The sequence below is a fragment of the Callorhinchus milii genome, unplaced genomic scaffold (assembly GCF_018977255.1).
Source record: "Callorhinchus milii isolate IMCB2004 unplaced genomic scaffold, IMCB_Cmil_1.0 Scaffold4, whole genome shotgun sequence".
Classification (NCBI taxonomy): Eukaryota; Metazoa; Chordata; class Chondrichthyes; order Chimaeriformes; family Callorhinchidae; genus Callorhinchus; species Callorhinchus milii.
In genome coordinates this window covers 55,371,412-55,392,729 of record NW_024704745.1, presented here as the reverse complement: position 1 = coordinate 55,392,729, position 21,318 = coordinate 55,371,412, and the positions used below count along the sequence as shown (strand labels likewise).

Here is a 21,318-nt window from a genome sequence, read left to right as displayed (position 1 = left end):
AGCTTTCAACCGTGTCTTCCTGGAAGTGGAGAGATTGGTGGAATGGTTGGGCTTCAAGTTGGTTCTAGCATTTCAGCATCACCATTTTGGTAGTCATGAATATTGTCAATTGCGGAGCAAAGGATTTCAGGATGGTTTAACTCGTGCCAAGCTGAAGCTCGCGCCAACAAAATTGGCGGCATTGAAATCATTGAATCAACTTCAGGTCCAACTATTGTTCCTATGTGGATGTATCTTATCTTAAGGACCAGAAATGGGAATTCTTGTTCATCTCACCAAACACCAGATATTGATTTCTTGACCTTTCTGCTCTGTATCGCTCAGTATCATATACTTGCTGAAACCTAATATCCTTGAAGGAATCCGTGAAACCTAATAATCAGATGGGTACCTTTCAGGCAATGCTGAAGGTAGGATGAGAGCAGTGCTGAACTACCTGCGTGTTCAAGGATAGTCTCAGAAAGCATCTCCACCCATGCCATTTATTCTATTGATAGGGGGGAATAGAGAGGGTGAGGGCTAGTGTGGAGTATTTAGCTGCAGCATTCTTTTTACTATATAATAATGCTTTTCCAGACCACACAAGCAGAATATTAACATTGTTCAACTCATGCAGTGCCTCAGAAATCTTAAACCTAGGCTTGAAATTAATTTTTCATGGCCAACGATTTATTTGTTTTTGGTTCGCGGCTATAACTGTCAATAGGAAATATTCTTTTCCCATCAGCAGAATCAATCAGAATGAAAACAGGATGCATGAGCACAATGGCAGAATGAATACTGAGTTATAGGGGTGTTGAGAGTCAGGTTGCAAAAACATCATTAGCAAGAATGGCAAGTGGTTGCAATGTTGACTAGCAAAATTGGGAAACATCAAATTAACATTTCACCTAGCACTTAACTAAGGTCTTGTGCACTACAGTTTCCATTATACACAACTCCTGATCATTCTAAGTGACACGGAGAGTGAAAACAAATCACTGAACTACTCCCGTTTCTCCACTCCCCTCTCCCACTCAAATTTTTCTCCTTCTGAACGTGCTGCACTCCACTCTCTCAGGAACAATCATACATCATTGTCAAACCCACTGACAATGGAGGCTCTGTTGTCATCTGGCGAAAGGACCTCCACCTGGCAGAGGCTGAATGCCAACACACTGACAACTTCTCCTACCTCCCTCTGGACCATGACTCCATAACTGAACACCAAGACAGTCAATGTTCTCATCTCCTCTGGGGAGCTTCCTCCCACAGACTCCAACCTCAAAGCCCCCCCAGCCATGCACAGCTCACCTCTACCTCCTTCCCAAGATCCACAAACAGGACTGTCCCAGGAGACCTATTGTTTCAGCCTGTTCCTGCCCCACTGAACTGATATCCTCATATCTGGACTCCATTTTTGCTCCTCTTGTCCATGCCCTACCAACCTACATCCATGAATCTTCTGACGCCTCCGTCATTTCAACAATTTCCAGTTCCCTAGCCCTGAACGTCTCCTAGTTACAATGTTTCAGTCCATCTACGCCTCCATCCCCCACAAGAACGGCCTGCAGGCCCTCCGCTTCCACTTCAAATAGCGAACTAACCGTCTCCATCCACCACCATCCTCCTCCATCTGGCTGAACTTGTTCTGACATTGAACAACTTCACCTTCAACTCCAACCACTTCCTCCAACTAAAAGGTGTCACTATGGGCACAATGGGAACCTGCATGGGTCCCAGCTACGCCTGCCTGTTTGTTGGCCACCTGGAACACTCTTTGTTCCGGGCCTACTCAGGTCTGCTCCCTGACTTATTCCTCAGATACATTGACGACTGTGTTGGGGCTGCTTCCTGCTCTCGCAGTGAGCTGGAAAAATTTACCAATTTCACTTCCACCTCTCCATAACATTCACATGGTCCATCTCCGACTCTTCCCTTCCCTTCCTCAACTTCACGATTTCTATCTCGGGGCATAGATTATCAACAGGTATCTTTTACAAGCCCACAAACTCCCATAGTTACCTGGACTACACCTCCTCCCACTCCACCTCCTGTAAAGACTCCATTCCCTTTTCCCAGTTCCTCCACCTCTACTGCGTCAGGTCTGACCATGCCCCCTTTCACACCTGAGCAGCTGAAATGTCTTTTTCCTCGACCAAGGATTCCCATCCACTGTGGTAGGCAGGGCCCTTGACCGAGTCCTCCCTATTTCATGCAACTCTGCCCTCACCCCTTCCCCCTCTTCCCAGAACTGTGATAGGATTCCCCCTAGTCCTCACCTTCCACCCCACCCACCTCAACATCTAACAAATAATTCTCCGCCATTTCCAACACCTTCAGCGTGACCCAACCACTAAACATATCTTTCCCTCCCCTCTCAGCATTCCGAAGGGACTGTTCCCTCCGTGACTCCCTGGTTCATTCCTCCATCACCATGAACAGTTGCTTTCCTCCTGCCGGCACCTTCCCATGCCAGCGCAGGAGATGCAATACCTGCCCTTTCATCTCCTCCCATACCACTGTCCAGGGGCCCAAACACAGATTTCAAGTGAAAGAGTGATTTATGTGTACCACCACCAATGTAGTTTACTGCATTCGCTTCTCATGATGTGGTTTCTTCTACTTTGGGGAGACGAAACACAGATTGGGTGACCGATTTGCCAAACATCTCTATTCTGTCCGCATGCACAACTCTGAGCTTCCAGTTTCTTGCCACTTTAACTCTCCCTCCTGCTTGCACTCTGACCTCTCCATCCATGGTCTCCTACCCTGTTCCAATGAGCCACAGTGCAAGCTCGAGGAGCAGCACCTCATTTATCTGCTAGCAACCTTATAGCTCTCTGGCCTCAATATCGATTTCAACAATTTCAGCCTTTAACAGCTATCTTCCCCCCCCCCCCATCTTGGTCCTAGACACACTTTTTCTCTCTCTGGTTTGCCTATTTTATTGCAATTCCTCCCCACCCCGATTTTGTTTTACATTCTTCACGCCCCTATTCCCCTGCTTCGTCGCAATCGCTCCCTTTGTTCTGCACCATTAACACCTCTTTAGCTCATCATCCCCTGTCCTCCATCCCATTTTCTCCTGTATCTTCCTTGTCCTGCCTCTCCCCTCTCTGTTAGCCCTTAAAAGCCTCTCCCTCCCAAAATGCCCCAGTTCTAATGAAGGGTCGTGGACCCAAAATGTTGACTCACTTTCCTTTCTCCATAGATGCTGCCTGACCTGCTGATTGTTCCCAGTGACTCCTGTTTTTGTTTCAGATTTCCAGTATGTATCTGCAGTATTTTGCATTTTGTTTCTCTAAATTACTTTCTGTTTCAGCAGCCCAGCGCCTTGGGACGTCCTCCCGACGTGAAAGGTGCTATACAAATATAATCTTGTTGTTGTTTTACCAGAGCGACTAATTGCAAGCCTTTCAACTATGTGTCTTGAACGGGCTGGTGTGGAGAGGCCAGCTCTGGGGCTGGTGTGGAAAGGCCAGGCCTAGGGCTAGTGTGGAGAGACTGGGGCTGGTTTGGAGCTACTGGGGCTGGTGTGAAGAAATTGTTCCTCTTAGATCTATTACTGACTATCTTATTTATTGCTTCTTGTTTTGGACTTGCTAACATGTTGAAGCATTCACCAATTCCAACCTTAATGAATCCTGTCATAATTTTGAACACCTCTATCAGGTCTCTCTCAGTAAAATGCTGCAACCTGTCCAATCTTTCTTAAACCTATAGCCACTCATCCTCATAAATCATAAGGATCGGTAACAAGAGGACATGTAAAAGAAAGTTCAAAGTAGGAAGCAATGAGGAGAAAAGACCGGGAAAAAAAATAAAAGGGTATGAATGAAATTACCATAGATCAAAGAAAAGCTTGGAGGAAGAAAGTGATTGGCTGTCTGGTGGCAGGCAAATAGGATGATATTGGGACAAAGTAGCTGCTGGAGTATCGTGTGAGGTCTGGAAACAGAACTAATATTTACTGAAGTACCACGGAGGAAATGGTACACAACAGATTGGAAATTGAAGGGTAATCTCTTGCCAGACTCCCTTCCCCATCATCAATCATTGAAACACATCATAGGAAATGAAATCAGTGCTATTCAGAGTCCTTGCTCTTTTGTGGACAGGCCCTGTAGTTCGTGTTCAGCATTTGCCAAGCTGTTAATGTTCTCAGTGGCACCAGACAAAGGCCTGATACAAAACATACTATTGGCACAGCATCACGTGCCATATGGATTTGGTATCCTTGCTTTCCTCTTCACATCCCGCCCCGCCATGTTAACATTTAATCTTGCACTGCTGCTAAAGGGAGAGTATCTTTACTGTTACATGACTGGAACTGGAAATAGAGGCAACACAATTCAAACCAAGATATTTAGAAAGTATTTGCAGAACAATTGGGGGATATAACCCTAATTGATCAGATGGTTAACTTCACTTCAGTGTACACCTGAAGCAGATTTCAGTGTATTGAACCAACATTGAGTCAATAGATTGTATTTGTAACTCAATTTTCTGGCTTTCTAAAGATCCTATTGCATATTTCACTGGAGACAGCTGTTATTATAACCGGTGTCAACTTTATGCATCGCTTGATCCATTATAGTGACAAACATATTTTGATAGCTATCTGCAGTGAAATATTATTTAGGGTTGGATTATTAGGTCTTTTTCTCATCGAGCATTTCTTATGTTCTTATATTAGATAGTTTTCTCTTAGGAAATAGCATTATGGGATATATAAGGTGGAAGGCGAACCAGATGAACTTTGGTCTTTTTTTCACCAGGCATTTCTTATATTTTTATATTACAAATTGATTTGGTGAATCCTGGTTGCTAATGTTAGGCAGTTGACACATTTTGACTAAGGTTTAGTTTGAATATTTATTTTATTTTCACAATTTCCCAATGTCTTGGGGCGGGCTCCCAAAGTGAAAGGTGCTATGTAATGAGGTCACATACTGCCTGGAAAATAAGAATCTAAATGGAGTAAAGGAGCAAAGGGATCTACAACAACAACTTGGATTTATATAGCGCCCTCCACGCCGGACGGCATCTCAGAGCGCTTTGCAGTAACGGATCCCAGGGCTGAGCCAGGGGAGGGGGAGGAAGGTGACCAAAGGTGCGGTCGAAAAGAAAGGTCTTCAGCAGAGACCTGACAATAGGAAGGGAGGGGGCGAGGTGAAGGGAGTGAGGAAGGGAGTTCCAGAGCTGCGGGGTGTAGTGGCTGAAGGCACAGCCACTGAGGGTGGAGTGGAGGACTCGGGGGACAAGGAGGAGGCCAGACCCGGAGGAACGAAGGCAACGAGCATTGTTTTGAGGAGAGAGGTTAGAGAGGTAGGGGGGTGCAGAGGAGTGCAGGGATTTGAAGACAAGGGTGAGGATCTTGAAATCGATCCTCTCTGGGACAGGGAGTCAATGCAGTCTGGCAAGGACTGGGGTAATCGGGGAGCAGAGTTTGGTGTGGGATCTAGGGGTACAGATACGCAAATCACTAAAAGTAGTGACGCAGGTTAATAAGGCCATAAAAAAGGCAAACCAAGCTTTCCTAACTTATATTGAACCTGGTTAGACCACACTTGGAGTACTGTATGCAGTTCTGGTCCCCAGAAAGAATATGGAGGCACTGGAGATGGTGCATAGGAGATTTACAACAATGATACCGGAACTGCAAGGTTATACCTATCAGGAAAAGATGAACAAGCTTGAACCCTCCTCTTGAAATGAGATGGGTGAGGGGTGAACTAATAGAGATCTTTAAAATTATGAAAGGTTTTGATAAGATAGACGTAGAGATGTTTCCACTTATGGGGAAGACCAAAACCAGGGGCCATCAATATAAAATAGTCACCAATAAATCAAATAGGGAAGTCAGAAGAAACTTCTTTACCCAGTGAGTGGTGGAAATGTGGAACTTGCTACCGCAAGGAGTAGTTGAGGTAAATAGCATAGATGCATTTGAGGGGAAGCTAGGTAATTACATGAGGGAGAAAAAAATAGAAGGTTATGCTGATAGGCTTAGTTGAGGAAAGGGAGGAGGAGGCTCAGGAGCATAAACTCCAGCATATTCCAGTTGGGCCTTATGACCTGTTTCTGCGCTGTATATTCTATGTAATTCTATGTAATCTTACATTACTGTGAAAATTGTGCAATTAAAAAAATGTATTGATATTTCAATTTGTACTCAGAAGGTTGTATTGGGGAAAGAGTCCATAGCCTCAATGTCTGTGTGACTTGTGGGAAGGAGTATGCTTGAACAGCATTTTCTCTTATCGTCAACATTTTCTTAATTTCATTTTTAATTTCACAAGAAAGTTTTGATTTTCCTAAAATCAGACACAATTTTGAATTCTGCCTGAAAGCTTAATTGGTACTTTTAGAGTTATTGTAGGTGTGAAACAATAGGTTAATTTCTGCATGTGGGGGAGAATGCTTAATCATAGCTTTGTCGCAAACCTCATTGCATTCTGATAAAGCTGTGCTTGTTTGCAAATCTCATGCTGTCAAGGAACTTGTGTGCAAATCTGAAAATTGCGCATTGCAGCAAAAAATTTGGTGTAAGCCACAAGCCGATGAACTGAATGGTTTGGTAATAAGGTTCAGGCGTTTTGCCCACAAAATGCACAGTCACACCACTTTACAGTATATCATCAGAAGCACTTTGAGACGTCGTCCTGACGTGAAAGGTGTTATGAGTGTAAATAATATTTTATTATAAGGAGCACATTATGAAACATCACAAATTTCTCCCCGTATGCATTTTTTCCATAAAACTAATACTTTATCTATATTTTAGCACTGCTTCAGTGGGAAGCTTCGGCCATGTGGCATAAATGTGGATATTCCACAACACTAGCGTGATCTGGGACGCAACCACACTTGGCCATTTGCTTGCAAGTTGGAAATTGTGACTGTATTTTGTGGCTGCCTGGCCTTTGTTTGTTTCAGAAGGTCCACAGAAGTTACCAATGTGAAAAGGACATCACTGGGCTGAGTGAGTGGGCTTAGAGCACAGCTTATTTCCCAGCAGGAACAAAGTGGGGTAGTACAGCGAGACGCAGGATTTACCTCACAGCCTCTGATGGCACAGAGCAAATGGGGAGGTCACATTTCAAGCTTGGACTTGCCTTGCAGCATAGTTAATGCATCATAATCTAGTACTGTACATATCCCCAGATCTTTCCCTACAATATATATCAAAGTCTAAAATGTAGCAATTTCAAATGGAATTCTTTAATACGGACTTAAACACAACTTGAGACTTTTGGTCATCTGAAATATATCATACCAACGTATGGGATACGTGTGTAAATCACTTTGTTTTCAATCGCAGTTATCAAGTTTTCACAAGGCACCTATACATAGAATCACATAACTTCCAAAAATGTAGTCTTCCTTGTATTTTCAAAACCTATTGGATTGAAACACTCTATGAATCAATTGCTGGTCACGAATAACTTTGCAGAGCTGCAAATGCTTTGAAAATTACTCTTGTACTGTGTAGCATGTAACAAAGACATGAGGCTTTGCAGAGGTTTTAACTTAGGCTGTGTTTACCCGACAACACTAAGACACACGACAGCCCTGTTTTGATGGCATTGCTGCAAGATAAGTAATCGCAACAAGGTTGTGATTAGCTTACAGAAGAGAATATGTTTGTGAATGTAGAAATTGTATTGGGTCATGAGTTATGTAGTAGATGCTGAATAATCTAGTTGTTTAAAACCTTTTTCTACATGGAAGACAATAGTGATTTTTACAATACAATTTATATTTATACAGCGGCTTTTATGTCGGGAGGGCATCTCAGAGAGATCCCTTTGCATGGCTGACCGGGAGCTTGAGCTGGGAGAGAGTGGTGGGGAAAAGCTGGGGCAGTGGGGCAGGAGATGAGAGAAGACAGGCTGTAAAGGTGGGGAAGGAGGGTGTAGGGCAGAGGGATTCCATAATAGAGTTCCAGAGAGAAGGGGAAGAAGGCTGAAGGCTCACCCACTGATGGTGGAGCAAATTGAGCTGGGGAGATGAAGCAGTGCTCACTGAATGGGGGGAGTGTCTGAGTCGATATAGCTGCAGGAAGTTTTTAGCATGAAATCTGCATTTTAATGTAGAAAATAACCAAGAATTTAGAATAGCAGCAAGGGAGATGACCCTTGTTAGAGCAAGTGGGTTGGATTATCTTTCATTAACCAAACACATCCATTGCAGATGTGGAATAATTTGAAAACTGTTTAATGATCACAACCTCCTTCCCAGTGTCCTTGGAATTCAATATGAGACCAAACAGCAATTAGCAGAATTTGTTAACCATCGTGTACACCCTATTCTAGTTTCTTAGGAAACCTGCATAATGTTAAAGGCACGGAACATGCAAGCTTGCAACTTTAACCCATGGACCACAGTTTATTTCTAAAAATAGTGAACTCTTAGGCTTGCTTTGAATTGCGTGGTATTTGATGAACCTTGTCCTGACCTTCCAGCTCTAGGATACCTACTGCGACTGGTATGCGTACAACGTTCACGCTTTGCTGCCTTTGATTGACACCTCACTAAGTCCGAGCTGACAAGGGCTGTAAGAGTAAAACGATGGCTTTTGTTCTTTTGTGGTTCTGTCTGTTTGAGTCCAGGCAGCAGAAAATTGACTCAGCCAAATTAAGGAGTCTCCCTTACTCAAAACAATCTTCACAGGCAACGATTTATGACAAGTTCTAGTTGGAAGCCAAGGCCATTTCTTAACAGACTTCCACATGAAGAGTGTTGTATATATCAGCACAGTGTAACCTCATTGCCTTATCTGAAACTCTATAAATATTGCACAGTTCTTATCAAACATTGTCTTTGAGTTGGTGGAAAATGGAGAAGTGTCTTTATATTCATTCAAATTGAAGTTTTTTTGTATAAAAATGGAGAGGAAAGACAATTCATACATTTTGATGAAATGTTTTGATATTATTCATAGGTATTGCAATTTCAGAGACAGTGATGTTTTCTCCCATTTAAGGTTTATCCAAACTTATAAAACAAAGCCATAGTTTGTGTGAGTTTGTAGTAGCTTAAAACATAAATTTAAATTGTTAAAGCAAGTCTAGGGAAATGCAGCAACTGACATTCACATAGCCCCCTTCACATGGCAGGGGCTTCTCAGAGCACAGAGGCCCTCCGGCTTGGCTCCCGGCAGCGCCTCCTCACCTCAGCCGCTGACACTATCACCATTCATGGCTGCACTCTTCACTTCACTGAGTCAATCTGAAACCTCGGTGTCCTTTTAGACCCTCAGCTATCCTTTAAACTTCACATTCATGCCATGATCCGTTCTGCCTTGCTACACCTCTGCAACATTACCTGCCTCCATTGCTACCTCTCACCGCAGGCCGCCAAGCCCCCTGATTCACGCTTTCATTACGTCCCGGCTTGACTATTCCAACTGCCTGCTCCTGGACTTCCCAACTCTTCTCTCCATCAAACTGCAGATTATTCAGAGCTCTGCAGCTCGTGTCCTCTCCCACACCAGGCTTCTGGAACCTATCACCCCTGTTCTCCCCATTCCTCACAGAATCGAGTACAAAACCCTCATTCCTACCTTCAAGGCCCTCCACGTCTTCCTCCCACCTACCTCTCCGACCTTTTAACCCCATATCAGCCTGTCTGCTTCCTCCGCTCGGAGGACACCGGCCTGCTTCAGGTCCCCCGCACTTCCCGCCCCACCGTTGGTGGTTGGACATTCAACTTTTCTGCACCCAAACTCTGGAATTCTATCCCACAATCCCTCCCCCTCACCCACTCTCTTGCCTCCTTCAAGTCCTGTTTGAAGACCTTCCTCTTCAATCAGACCTTCGGCCATCGACCCTCCCCCACCCCTCCTGCCTTAACAATAATAATAATAATCCTTGCATTTGATATAGCGCTTTTCGCGTTGGGAGGACGTCCCAAAGAGCTTCACAGAACACACTGTAAAGTGAATTGACTGTATATTTGTGGGCAAACGCGGCAGACAATTGCGCACAGCAATGTCCCACAAACAGTCGTAGATTGAAAATGACCAATTTATTATTGTTTTTGGTTTTGGAAGGATTATTATTAGGCTCTGTGTGGAGTAAGGAAACTTGCCCAAGGTTTCGCCCTGCCTGGAATTGAACTCAGGTCTCTCACTTGCAAAGCGAGTGCTCTAACCACTGAGCTCCAGGACTCCACTTGAGCTACAGGACTCAAGGCCTTCCTCCCCTTCTGACCCCAACTCGGGTCCAAAACCCCTGATTGTCCAGCATCCTGGGACGTCTTTCCAATGTGAAGGGTGCTATACAAGTGTAATTTGTTGTTGTTATTAATAGTGGTGTAGTTTAATGTCAAGCCAGGGAGAAAAAGGAGGTGACCATAGGCATGGTTGAAGAGAAAGGTCTTCAGGTGCCATCTGAAGACGGGCAAAAGCAGGGTCAAGAAGGAGGAATTGGGACAGTATGAACAGAGCATGAAACATAATCCTTTTCTTATTTTTGCGCTGCCGTTCAGAGTACTTATTCATTGTTATGCTTTTCCTGAGGCGGTGTGGCAGGCAGTCAGGTCAGGCTTAGTTGTGACACCTTCTGGAGTCAAGTGACCTGTTGACTTTCATTGCCAAGTCTCACATATAAACAACGATCACTTGGGTGAGGGACTGGAGGACACCTAGCTCCTCATCCCAGCAAGCGGAGGTTAGGATAGGAGTAGAGAAACATGTGCTGGTGAGAAGAAGAATATATACAAAATAATTGGACATACTATTTGTTTTAAAACCCTTTTGCCACCTAAAGAAAGTCTATTTGTCGGTCAACGTGAATAAGGAAGGAATATTGGTTCAGATATCTGTTTGGACCAATATTTCTTCCTTATCCAAATTCACTAACATTTCATTTTGAATAAGATGCTATCAATTGCAAGTTTTGCTGTAAATAAAACGACTTCTCCAACATGGAGAAAATATAATAAACAATAATAATAATCCTTGCATTTGATATAGAGTTTTCCCACATCATTGAGATGTCTCAAAGCGCTTCACAGAATATACTGTAAAATTAATTGACTATTTTGTGGGAGAAACGCTGCAACTAATTAGCATTATTATTAATTATAAATAATTATTCATTTATTTTTGATGGGATTATTATCCCTGGAAAGCAATCCGCCAATAGGCTAACAACCAGGTTCCTACTTATTGCTAGGTAAACAGTAACGTATGGAGTAAGGAAACTTGCCTAAGGTTTCGCCCTGCCTGGGAATCAAACCCGGGTCCCATCAATTGCGAGGTGAGTGCTTTAATCACAACGCTACAGGAGCCCGACAAGCAGTGAGTTTGCATAGTCGAGCCTGGATGTAATGAAGGCATATATGAGGGTTTCGGCGGCCTGCGATGTGAGACAGAGTCGGAGCCGGGCGACGTTGCAGTGGTGGGGGAAAGCAGAGTGGTTCATGGTGCAGATGTGGGGTGGAAAGGATAGTTTATTGTAAAAACAAACACATTAAGTGTTTTATTCCACTGACACAAACAACAAGCCATGTTCCCGAAGAAATGTTGAAGGACATTTTCCTTAAATATTACTCCAGAACTGAGTTTGTGAAAACAGGAGCTACCTACCAGCCTAAATTATCCGCCAATTAAAAAAAAATCCATTTCTGCCACTCATAGGTGTATGTGGAATAATGGTTTACTCCATCTGAAATAGAGAAAAAATTCCCTCTTCCTTCCTCTGAGCATTGCAGCCAGAAATATCCATTTAAACTTGCAGTTCCCCCTGAATGAGCAGGTTGAAATACTGTTTTTCAAGGTTTTTCACGTTTCCCTTTAGGCTTAAATGGTACTTTGCAGTGGCAAGCTGGTTAAATATGCTGTTCCCAGCTCTCGTGCTCTTTGTGTGTTTATTTCCTGGAGGGCCACACAGCTGAGGCTTTGCGAATGTCTTCAGGACGTTCTGAACATTTGCTTGTTGCAGCCGCAGAATCTCCCTGCGATCAGATTGCTTTATTAAAATATGCTTTCTGTTGAAAGAACTACATTGCCCCCAACCTATTAAATAGCAAAATAAATCTTTGTTCCAAATGACATTGGGGCTTTCTTTTGTAACTGACATGACCTGCTTTGTGGTGCTCACTGTTGTTTCATCTTGAGCCTATATTTTTTATCACGTTATCTGCTACTGTTTTATTTTGCACCTGATAGGATTTGCAGAATGCCAGGTTGTGAAATAATTCTGTGTAATGTACTCGTGGGATTTCATTGGAACTGAGCCCGTATCAAGTTGGATTTTTGAACTGGTTATGGTCTCTGAAGCAATGCGATAACACTTCTTACACAGATTCCACTTAACCCACTTATGCAGCATGAGACCAGCAACAATATCTCATGCTCCACACTATTTCAAAAGCCAAGGATATTAAACACTATACATAAAACAAAACCCACCACTGCCTTCATAGAAAGTAAAAAGCCTACCTAAGATCCATGTAAATTTCACTGTTTTATTCTGTCTGCCCATGTTCTTTGTTACTTTCTGCTCAAAATACATTGGTCCTTCATCTGAGCTCAGTCCATTCTGTTTTCCTCCTGCTCTGACTCATGTTTCTATACATTTCTCCCCCTTCCCACCCTCAAACAGCATTCCCTGGTTTCCATCAAAAATAATCTCAACATCTTTCTGACCTTGTATCCAGCTGTGCAGTTTCTTTCTTACAGCTACCACTTGCCCATCTACACCTCAAACACCACTTTAACAATGTGGAGTGATCTCGCCCTAATCGTGGTCCATTGTGGAACAAATTAGTGTTTCTCAGAAATGACATAGATCAGAATCTGGGATTCAATGTCCTGCTTTCTTTTATTTTATATAATACACATGGTTCTTGTTAGAAATTTAAACCTCAGTTGTTGTCAGCAGTGTTCTCATGTGTCGCTGTTGAAAATTGGGCCTTTTCAAAGAGTGAGCGAAGGAAATTAAAACTTCCTTTGTGGTACTGTTACAGCCATATTACCAGGCAGTAACACAATAGATTAAGAATTTAGAGCCAGGAGTAAACCATTTGGCTTGTCAAATCTGTTTTGTGATTTTTATTATATCATGGCAGTGCTTTATCTTTCTAATCTCATTCCCTGCTTTATTTGTTTCCTTTAATTATATTCTTCTCATGTATCTACAGTGTCAGCCTGGCTCAGTTGGTAAGGTTCCCACATCTGAGTCAAAAGGTTGTGGGTTCAGCCCCAATTGCTGTCAGCACTTTGAACTTAAATTTTTATCGTCCAGGCTGGCACTCCAATCATATACTTAGAACTCTCTGGGCAAAGATATGTTTTTTTCCTCCGTTGTCATTTTGTGGTCTAAATTTAAGATTATGTCCCCTTGCATGGATTGTTCTTCACTATCTATCTTGTCAAATCTGTTATTTTGTCTCAGATATCACAAATGGATCGTCCCATTACCTTATGAACTTTAAGGAGTATGCACCCAATAATAAAGTTCCTTCATCCCATTTATTACTGTGGTGAGTCACTGTAGAACCTCCTCCAAGGATATATATTTTGCCAAGGTGTGCTGCCCAATACTGATTGTGGTACTTCAAATAAGGTCTGAATATGCAGCAATTCTATTACAATTAAAAAATATTAAAGACCAAGCAGTTGCAAAATATCTGACACTGTTTTTTGTGCTGTGGGTGCTGGAATGGCGCCGGGGGAATGGAAACATGTGGAGAAAAGTAACAGTGGAGGTGCGAGGGTTAGCTTTGAGATTCAGGGTGTTTTTAATGTAACACTTTCCTCAGGCGGTTCAGTGGTTGCGAATAAGTCTCCGATAGGATAGGTTATGGTGTTCTGTGGAAGGAGGGAGCTTTATTGGCCAAATGACCTAATTTCATTCTATGCTGTTATATGTTGTACCTCTTTTAAAGAAAACTTGGTCAGGTAAAATATTGAAATTACTGTATACAGCACCTGGTAAAACACTCTTTAGCATGTGATAGCTATCAATCTTTGACTGGTTGTTGGCATCTCAGTTCCGCTCAAAGGGCAGCACCTTTGTTCCACTCTGGGACTTCTGTTGTAGCCTTATATATCAAGGTTTTTGTTCTAATTTGCTAGACATTTAGAATTGGTATTCAGGCAATAAAGAGTTATTTTTTTCTTCGACTGTTGATTGATAGCTCTGCATCAGAAATATAGCAGTGATTATATGTTGCGCAGAAGGCTAATTATTTTGTTAGAAACAGTTTTCACAGTTAGCTAAGGGACATCAGAAAAGAACAAGGTTCGTGGAAAGCTTTGTTAAAACATTTGCAAATCTTGTCACGTGGGAGTTCCACAAGTTGCTGACCAGTTAGTAACATGGCAGTCATTGCTTTCCTTGTAATTTGGTAGTCTTTCTTTACTGCATTTTTCACAATGTACAGGCGCTGTGGGGGTATTAACAGTTCTTGCTTTCCATTTGACATAGAAATGTTGTGGTCAAAGTGGATTTTGCATTAAAGCATTGTTTAACTGTGATTAAAACTGCCGAGTTACATTCCTGGGATCTCCCGCCAGCCTTGCTGTTGGTTGTGTAGCTGGGTTCAAAACTGCTCATTACAACTATGCAAATTCACTGCTTGTCAGCCTCCCCAACTCCTCCCACCAAGTAACAGATCATCCAGAACTCTGCAGCCCGTGTCCTTTCCTGCTCTAGACTCTGTGACCCTATCACCCCCATCCTTGCCCAATTCCATTGGCTTCCCATCATACATCATACAGAGGATACAGTTCAAGATCCTGGTCCTCACCTTCAAAGCCCTCCACGATCTTGCTTCCCCCTACCTCTGCAACCTCCTAACCCCCTACCATCCTGTTCACTCCCTCTGCTCAGCGGCCTCCAGCCTGCTTCACGTCCCCCGCCTTACTCGCCCCACTATCTGCACCTACACTCTGGAACTCCACCCCGCAGTCCCTCCGTCTCGGCCCTCCCTCAAGACCCAACTCAAGACCCTCCTCTTTGACCATGCTTTCGATCTCCCTGCTTCCCCCCCTCCTCCACCCCAACCCTCAACTCAAGTCCGTAACTCTGTCTGTCCAGTGCCTTGGGACGTCCTCCCGATGTGAAAGGCGCTATACAAACGTAATTTGGTTGTTGCTGTCCACATCATACTCCGCCAAAGTTTTGAATGTTCATCACCCCTGCCTCATCAGGCCCTTTGGATCTTAGCTGATCTACTTCCGAATCCTTGCCTACAAATCCATTCAGGCTCTTACTCCTTCTACTCTGTGTGATCTTCTCCAACCCCAACCCCATTTTTCTGTTTGTCACCTCTGCTTAAGAAGCTCAAACCTGCTGCGCAATGTCAGCTCCTCATGCTTCACCTTCTGGACTCTCCCTCTACCTCTCCGTCTTACTATCTTTCTATCTTCAAAGCCACCTAAAAACTTATCTCCCCAACTATGCCTTTGGATATCTTCCTCTTTCCTCCTTCCCCATCATTGCTCTAAAGTGCTCCAAGTTCTACATGAAGGACACTAAATAAATGTAAGTGGCTGTTCAACTGCAAGCCTGATTCTTTGTTTAGGTCAGCTGGTGTCTGCTGACACATGGGGAAACCCATCACCCTGCTTAAGAGTAAACATACTTAATGTACTTAATGTTTCCATCTACACATGCCAACTACGTATCAAAATGTCCTGATTTCTGCAATGGAATGTGGCCTGAGGGACACACTCTGCTTACCTAATTCTGGAGACTATTAGTTACAGGTTAGCGAGAAGCAAAGCTTGGGGTCTCCAGAGTGTATGTTGGGGGTACTCCTGGAGTTTAACCTGCTAAAATCTCATAGCTTGCCTTTAAGAGCACTTAGCTTCCTGCTTCCTATATTGTACAGGAGTTCTGTAGCTCAGTGGTTAGAGCACTTGCCTCGCAAGCAAGATACCTGGGTTCGATTCCTGGTAGGGCGAAATGTTGGGCAAGTTTCCTTACTCCACACACCTCTGTTTACCTAGCAGTAAGTAGGAACCCGATAGTTAGTCGATTGCCGGATCTCTTTTCTGGATTAATAATTTCTTAAAAAATAATTATAAATTGGTCACTTCAATCCACGACTGTTTGTGAGACACTGCTGTGCGCAATTGGCTGCCACAAAATATACAGTCAATTCACTTTACAGTATATTCTGTGAAGCGCTTTGAGATGTCTCGAAGACGTTATAAGCCACTATATCAAATGCAAGGTTTATTATAATTTTATTATGCAGCTAGGACTACCCTTCTTGTTGGGGCTTTACATTGCATGGTTGACAGGAGCCAAGAGGGAAGAATCCCCATCTGCAGTAAGTGGTCTGCTCCTCCAACTTTTGCCAACAAGCTAGATTCGCTGATCTGTTAACAATCATGCTGTTGATCTACCTGACTTAGGAATCAGACTACCCAGACTGCTACAGCGGGTTCACTTGGATTCCAATATTCCATTGCCAGCACATTACTTTGAAGTCAGCTCAACTACAAGAGCTCTCTCGCTCTCTCTCTCTCCCCACCCCCGCCCCCCCTTCCAGAAGGCAGTACCTCGTTGCTCATCTGACATCTGACAAAGCACAGATTTAAGCCTTCACTTGATGGATAGCAGGTATTGAGAACTTGCTATGATCTTCCTTGTGAAAGGCACAGCACAGCATGAAATACATGAGCAAACCTGATAAATTCACACTGGAGCATAAGAGCACCTGGGGTTGGCATTAAGATGCATTGCTTGGGAAGATGAGGAAAATTTACCCTTTAGCGATCTGTCCTACATATGACCTTGTTTAAAGTGCTTGGTGCTAATCCTTGGGGACAACACAGAAAGAAAGAATTGTTCCATTTCCTGGATTGACGCCCATCACCTTCACAAGCACAATCATTGCCTAAGGTACCCACACTGCTTAAGAAGTGTATGCACAAGAATTGTCAGTGGTGACCTAATGTCCTGGAAGTTGGCCATGTTTAGCATGGGACCGGACGTCATACACAGTGAACGCAGTGAATGATGTTCATGCCAATTGCGTTATAAGTGAACCCATGTTCTAACAAACCGCGTTTAAATGGGGAAGGGGAGGGAGGGTGGGGGCTTCTGCTGTATTTAACTGATTCACTATTAGTGTGGATAAATAGCCCATTCAAAATATAGCATGTTTCTTTTGTATCTTCCTTTGTGAAAATAAACCCAGGTTGGTTTTAGTATACGTTTGCTGCAAAAATGAGAAAGGATTTGGTAAACAGGAACAATGGGCTTTATTTCGCCTGAAGCACTGGATTATAATAGGCATCTCGCATTGGAGATATGAAATGACAAAAGATGTTTAGATGTTCCGGTTTTATATTTAAAGGATAAAGATTTCAGAAACTATTGTGTGCCGTAGCACAATAAACTAATGCATTAAAACTGTAAAACTCTCATATCTGCAAAATATACCCAGATGTATGTTTTTGTATCTGAGTTGAAAATGTTTGCTGCTCCTTTTGTTTAATGATTTGAAAAGGGATGTTTCCCTGTGACTTCTCAATTACTGTTTAGTCTAGGTATTAGCATTGCAAATATTACTGTTCCCAAAGTTGAATTTGCTCATATCCTTTACAGATCAAATGATAATCCCTGCCTAAGGTGCAGTAGTCACATAGCAGCCAGCTCTTCAGAAATTCTCACTCTGCCTAACACAAACAATATTCTCATAACAATAACTCTATTCCCAAATATGTAGAAGGAAAAATCTCCAAAAGCACTTGATAAGCACAATAAGTTACAATCAGTCAGTTTGTAGCTTTTTAACCAGGCAACAAATAAACTCAAATGTGAGCAGCTATCCCCTGAGCTGAGTCAAGGGCTGCCTCAGAATGTGGAAGTTGAATGCACAATCAGATTCTGTGAATGTTGGCATTCGGAATGAAGAACAAGGGAGAAGAAGAGAATCCGTTTCTAGGACAACCTAATCCATACTTTGTGAATTTCTAAATTTAACGTTGCAACCATCCATGCACATAAATGTAGAAAATAAATGATATGATTACTGTATTTCTTACAATCTCTGGTGCTCCAATTGATCGAGTTGTTCAGGTGCAATCAAATGTAAGATGTCCAAATCGTATTCACTAATGATCCATGTATTTGTTATAGACCCTCCACCCACAGCTAGGTGCAAACCTTAGACTGTCCAGTGCCATGGGACATCCTCCTGTCATGAAAAGTGCTGTATAAATGTAAATATGTATTGTATTATAGCCTTTCACGTTGGAAAGACCTCTCAAAGTGCTTCACAGAATTTACTTTAAAGTGTAGTGTCTCTGCATTTTGTAAACAAACATGATTGATAGGTGCCACTTGAGCACCAAAATCAGAGAATTCCACCTCGAAATGACATCAGAATATTCCCTAATAAAGTTCATGCTGTCAGATGAATGCAGATACTTACCCTAAACCCTAATGAGGAATTCAAGAGAAGAGAGAGATTGTGAGAAAATGGCAATGGGGGAAGTAATTGTAGCTTGATCACTGCATAATTATTGAGGGGAAACATATAGCCAAATAAATATATATTATTTTCAGTTGGATACTTTGATTTCACATATCAAGTTACTGGGTTGTGGTTTAGCATTTAATGTTTGTGTGGCAGATATTAATTTCTGAGTGAATAGCCTGATATATGATTCTACTCCTATAGTAGACTCTGTATACTCTACCACACATGAAGGAATTATGAATGCAACTCCCTGGGGAGAAACATTACAGTAGAGTCTCCATAAACCACTGCAGATTCGACAGATGCAGCAAAGTCTACATTTAAATGATTTATGCTTTGGAGAAAATACAATTGTTACTGACTGTTTGCACCACAAAAAACGGCTTAGATTTCCAGTCTAGTGCCTTGCAATGCTTATAATATTTATCCAATTCAATGCAACCTGTGGTGATAACAAGGCAGTTAAATGACTAATCACAGTTTAAAACATTTGTAAATTCTTTAGACCCGGAATCTTCGCTCGGAAATTGAATGTGTAATTTTGCCAATTAACAAAACTGACCATAAGCATCCAGGCAGAAAGAAAATGAAAATTGTGCAATTTTGAATTTAATTTAATAAATATTCCCTGTAGTCTGGTTAGAAGCAACACTGAGGCTTAATAATACCTTTCCACAATCAACGTAATGTTGGATTATTTTCTTATGATTCATACCATTTGAAGAGATAGTTTAATTTGCAGTATTTCTTAATAAAATTGTACACAACATCCTTCCAGCAACCAGAAGCATGCCATACTGACCTATAGTATTGGCAGTGAGACTTCTCAAAGTCATTCACAGTAAAATGTAGGTTCTGTGTGCTTTGTAGGCTAATGTAGTAGCTTATTTCCACATAGCAATGTCCCACAAACAACTTTGAAGGGAATGACCAACTTTAATGTTGGCCAAAACCCCAGCAGAAATTCCCTTCTCTTTTCGAGAAGTGTCCTGGAATTTAAGGTTCACATGAATAGGCAGATGAGGCCTTAGTTAAAGTGTGCTGTCCTCATCTGGAGGACGGCACCTTGATATTGCAATGCCTTCCCAGCAATCAGATGCGAGAGTGCTACCAACTGAGTCAGGCTGACACCTTTCACAGGTGGCATTCTTCACACATGAGCTGGAACAGCATGTATCACCTGATTATTTGACTGTGGAGCCCATCTAAGACAAGCCTAATTGTGAACTCCAAAAAACATCCAAAACCATGGGCACTTTCTAGCAGAAACGTTAGCTAGCAATCAGGAATCTGTGCTTGGCAATATTCAATGCCATTCACTTCCCAACCTGAAGAGTTTAGCTAACTCATTCCAGGGACTGACACAGGGATCTTGCTGTTTATATGATGTAATATATATGTCACAAACCAAAGAAGCTCCTGAACTGTGAAGAGAGTATTGAAGATGATCTTTTATCTGTGATGAGAAGGACATCTTCTTTAGCACATTTTTTCCTACCAAATCATATTGACCCTGTTGACAATATAATGAGGGTGGGGAGAGAAATTTTATTATTCTCTAAATCAGTGTATGCTGTCTGCCTTGGCAACTATTTTGCTAGTTGAGTCAAAGTTTGAAAGGTTTCTGAAAGATTAAACATTTGTCTGTACTGTTGATGCAGGGAATAATTTAATGTTCAACATAATAAATGCACAGCACTCCCATTAGTTATGTAGTTATCACTCAGTATGCTTTTATTTATGACTTTGCTTGCATCCCACAAAAAAGTGAAAGGTGTAAACTTTCCATGACAATCTGTATTGAGGTGGGAACATGGCTGGAATTCACATATTGAAGTGGTAACCATTGTGCTTGAAACTGCACAAGGTTTGAAGGTGGAGGAATTTTACCTTAAGTAAGTGAGAGACACGTTTTAAAAAAACAAGTGACAAAGCAATACTTGCAAATCCAGTATTTTACATTGAAAACAGTGCAAAACAGAGGTTTGACATTGTAATTTCGAGGAGCTTAATGCACTAATGACTGAAATTTGGCAAAGAAATTTGTGCTTGTCTTCATGGAAAGTGGCCAAACCAAATGTATGTTTGCCAATGACAGCAAAGTCACCCTAGAATGGGAAAAATGGTGGGAGAGGGATCTTTATTCCATCCTGTATAGATGACTAAGGGTGTCTTTGAAATATCTGGCATCTGTCAGATGTCCAGATTTTTTAAGGGCATAGGGAGGAGTAAGAGTTCAGGATGTGTGTAAATATTTAACGTATATTCATGTGGTAAACTTTGCCTAATGCAAATAAAGAAGCCTGACCTCATGAGAGTATTAGATGGCTCAGAGTAGACTCCACATCTGTATAACTGCCTTTCCTCCATTGAGTCAGTGATGATTTAATGTTCTCATTTTTTCTCAGTTTATAGCTTGCAAACAGAGTAGTTTGTGTCAGCCTAAGGAAGAACTCTTACTAGCAGCTGTTTAGCAGAGTCCTTGGTCTACATCCTGTGGTTGCAGTGAAGGTTAGCATTGTGATGAGCTTTCATAGGAAACCTATACTGTTTCCAAAGGAAATGTGCCTTCTGGGCACTGATCCACAGATTGAGTGCTAGAGGTGATTTGTAGCCAAAAATATGTATCTTTTGCTCTCCATATCTATTTTCTACACTCAAAGAATTATTTGCTGAATTTGATAGCCTTGCTGCTCACTCTTGCAATAAAAGTAGTTGAATTGAAAACCATTGATCTCTGCATTAGGGAAGGCAATATAACCCCACACCTGAATGCTATCCAGTGACATCACCCACCCCCATCTCCATTGGAAACTGGGTAAGTGAGGATAGAGTAGGACTCTGTTCCCTGCCAGTCCTCAGTGTTGCATATTTCTTTAATAA

The 21,318-nt window shown here is 42.2% G+C and overlaps 1 protein-coding gene across 1 annotated transcript in view; it reads left to right on the top strand.

The window, feature by feature from the left end:
• LOC103184290 (protocadherin Fat 3) overlaps positions 1-21,318 on the top strand; it is a 390,074-nt gene that overhangs the window by 186,821 nt on the left and 181,935 nt on the right.